This window comes from Theropithecus gelada, chromosome 14, assembly GCF_003255815.1.
Source record: "Theropithecus gelada isolate Dixy chromosome 14, Tgel_1.0, whole genome shotgun sequence".
NCBI classification, from domain to species: domain Eukaryota; kingdom Metazoa; phylum Chordata; class Mammalia; order Primates; family Cercopithecidae; genus Theropithecus; species Theropithecus gelada.
Genome location: NC_037682.1, coordinates 33,259,156 through 33,262,877, shown reverse-complemented (window position 1 = coordinate 33,262,877; position 3,722 = coordinate 33,259,156).

The window sequence follows — 3,722 nt, the reverse complement described above, 5'->3', positions numbered from 1 at the left end:
AAGCTTGGTGTCCTAAGCTTAAAAGAAGGAAGAGAGGGAGGGAGGGAGGGAGGGAGGGAGGAAGGAAGAAAGGAAGGAAGGAAGGAAGGAAGGAAGGAAGGAAGGAAGGAAGGAAGGAAGGAAGGAAGGAAGGAAGGAAAGAAGGAAGGAAGGAAGGAAGGAAGGAAGGAAGGAAGGAAGGAAGGAAGGAAGGAAGGAAGGAAGGAAGGGAAAGACTATATCTTGTAAGGGTTTTGTGATACTTATGTGTGATAATTCATATCAAGTTCTTAGAATGGAGTCCAGCTTGTACAGAGTGCACAATCAGCAAATTGCTAGCCTCCTGTTTTTCACTAGGCACTGGAGGAGGCACTAGATTGGGATTCCATCTTTCTTGTCTGTCTCTATTCAGAGTGCAGAATGTTCTATTTTCATGGCAAGACAGCAGAGCCCACCTGGAAGAGAGCTCTAGGGCCCAAGTGAAAGTCTCTGGAGCTCCTTCTATGATGGGGTGAGGCAGATAGACCCAAGGAACTGCCCCAAACAACATCTATGGCAGATGTTTGTTGGAGAGAAATAAATAAGTAAAAGGAAAAAGAAGAAAGTAAAGCAGGAAGAAAGGAGAAGGAAAGAAAGAAGAGGAGGAAAAAGGAGGGGAGAAACTAGACTCAGTAAAAATCAAAGCATAGAAACATTGTAATTAATATATAGGAACAGACTCTAGGTGTATGGTGCAGGAATATTAAAAAACTACTAAGCAAGACTCACGTTGCAGGTTATAATTAATAATAAGTAAAGATATTTAAGATTTATTGTTAAGTTTAAAAAGCAAACTGTAAAATAACGTATATTGAGTGATACCAATAGAGTATATGAATTTATATATATCCAACTAGAAAAAAGACTGGAAGGAAAGCCAACAAAATATAAACAATGGTTATCGCTGGGTGACAGAATTATGGATGACTTTTGTTTTGTTTTACTTCTGTGAACTTCCTAAATTGTCTTCAATGAACCTGTGTAACTTGTGTAATAAGACAAAATGGGAATTATGAAAAATAATCATTTTGATTGTGACGCCACTAGTTGGATGGCTGAACCCTGAGTTTCAAATTCTTTTTCAATCTTCCAGCAGGTGGCGCAATGGCAATGTCTGCCTCATTGGGAGAATTTCACTCCACAATTAGAATCTCAGCTCTCAGCTCACACCAGCCATGGAGCAGAGGGCTTGTTCTCTGGCAGTGGGGGGGAGCTTGAAAGAAAACACTCAAACCCAGAAGCTGCCCACACTCAGATTGCTGGCCCTATGGCTCAGTTCTTCCCTCAGTAGGATAGACAAGGTTTTGGGGTAAATGCTATGACACAGGCAGAAGAAGTACATTTTCTCTTCCTCCTTTACCCTCCCTATCCCCTGTAATTTGGCCCTAGGCAAAGTTCAAATTAGTCTTTTTGGTGGGCATTTCTAGATTGCATTGGATTTGCAGCTCATTCAAGCCCTAATGATAAGTGAGAGTTTGGGCTCAAAGATGAAGAAAAAAAGCAGATAGTCATCTTATCCACAATGCTGTCTGGTCAGAGGATCTTTAATGTAGAGTACACATTGTGCATGAAGATGGTGGATACACTGGCCAACCATAAGCTGTTGGGGAGTGCTGAAGGCAAAGGGAGCCTTCAGCCAGGCTAACAAGTCTACGAGGAGTGAATGAGACAGAATCTCTCCAGGCTTGGACACCCCAGGAGGCTGCGCTATTCATAGCCAGGGTACAGCCTTAGCTTGATCTGGAAGCAGAGAAACCCTCAGAGAAGTCAGCTGCACTCCATCATTTTGAATTTTGTTTTAAATCTTAAATTTGCCCACTCCCAAGAAAACCACTCCAAAGACAATCCAGCAGGGGAAAAGCCACCAGAGTCCACCAAAATGGTCCACATTTCCCCCAGATCCACAGGTACACATACCATCTGGAAACAAGGAATGCTCTGGGCCTTCACTGCTATTTCTCATAGCTCTTCAGTAAGCCTCCAGTGCCCTTCTCCGTAATAACATGGAAGGGGACAAAAAGAAAAGAAATGAGGGAAGAAAGAAAGGAGGGGAGGGGGGAAAAGGACAATCACAGCTCATTTTGGCAGAAAGAAACTAGCAGACTCCTCCCTCCTTCCCCAGAAGTTTTCACTGACTGATTCATCCCCATTGTGATCTAGATGCCGTCACAGAGGACCTGCTTGCATGGGGCACTTCCCTAGGTTTTGAGAAAAGTCAATCAAAGCCCTTGACATACAGGAGGTTTCTATTTCAGACAATCCAGATGATCAGAAGGAATCACATACAATGACAGGGAACGGGGATCTGGCAGTAACTACATGTGCCTCTCCCTTCATCCTACAGATACTCATTTTCACTCTTTCTCTCAGACACACACACACACACACAGACATACATGCGTGCATGCGCACATACACACACACACACACACACACACACACACACACACATACATTTCCTGGGGTGCTACAGTGGTAGGGAATGCATGCTGTGGTTTAAATTTGTCCCCAAGGTTTATGTGTTGGAAACTTAATCCCCAGTGCACTGCAGTGTAGGGGGTGTGGGGACCTTTAAGACCTTTTACTTCTGTGCACTTCCTAAATTGTCTTCAATGAACCTGTGTAACACCACCTAATTAGGTCATAAGGATGCTGCTCTCCTACTGGACTAATGTCACTTTCATAGGAGTAGATTTGCTATCAAGAGAGTGGTTTGTTATAAAAGTGAGTTTGTCCCTCTCTTGTGCTTTCTCTCTCTCTCCCTGTCTCACCCTCTTACCCTTCACCATGGGCTGATGCAGCAAGAAAGTCCTCAGATGCTAGCACCTTGATACTGGACTTTCCCACCCCTAGAACCGTGAGAAATATGTTTCTTCTCTTTATAAATTATCCGGTTTGTGGCATTCTGTTACAGCCACACAAAATAGACTAAGATGTCACACAATAACAATAGCAACAAGAAAATGAACACATACAAGACTATAACCAGTTTAACTTAAATGTTAAGCACTTTGGACACCCTTGGCCTGGGTTTAAAGCCAGCTCTGCTGCCTTCTAGTGGAACATCTTGAACAAACTACCCAAACTCTTTGAATCTTAGTCTGTACATCTATTAAATGATAGTGATAATAATGGCTACAAGTCACACTGTTACAGACAGGGTTCAATGAGATCTTGCATATAGAGCCCTTGGTGCAGTGCCTGGGTGTGACCAGCACTCAGTACATATTGGCTATTGCTGTTTTCTGAAAGCATATTGATAAATGGGCAGTTTTGGATTGCCAGGCTGGAATTTGTTGATGGAAAGGAAATTTTATCAAGGGCAGTGATGTCCAGTGACAAGACTGTTTGGCACTGAAATCATTTTACAAGGAGCTTCAGTATGCTTTAAAATAGAACCCAAAACATTCTTCCCACAGGTGTCTGAAGTGGCTATCTGTAAAAAGCAGTGTAATTAATTAGCTGAAATCATCAGGTGATCTTCAAACTAATGAATCAATGTGGCCCAAGAACCAGTCAATCAGAAAGAACCCTGGCTCTAGAGCCAAAGCAGCCTCCTAGACATCCCTGGGGTGCCAGGCCCCTTCTCTTGGATTCCAGGAAGTCCAGGGGACCCAGAGAAGAGGATGGGCAGCAGTGACACAGATGGGCATTTGGCAGTGACTACTAACCAGCTGATACAGATATATTTCAGTATTTTAATA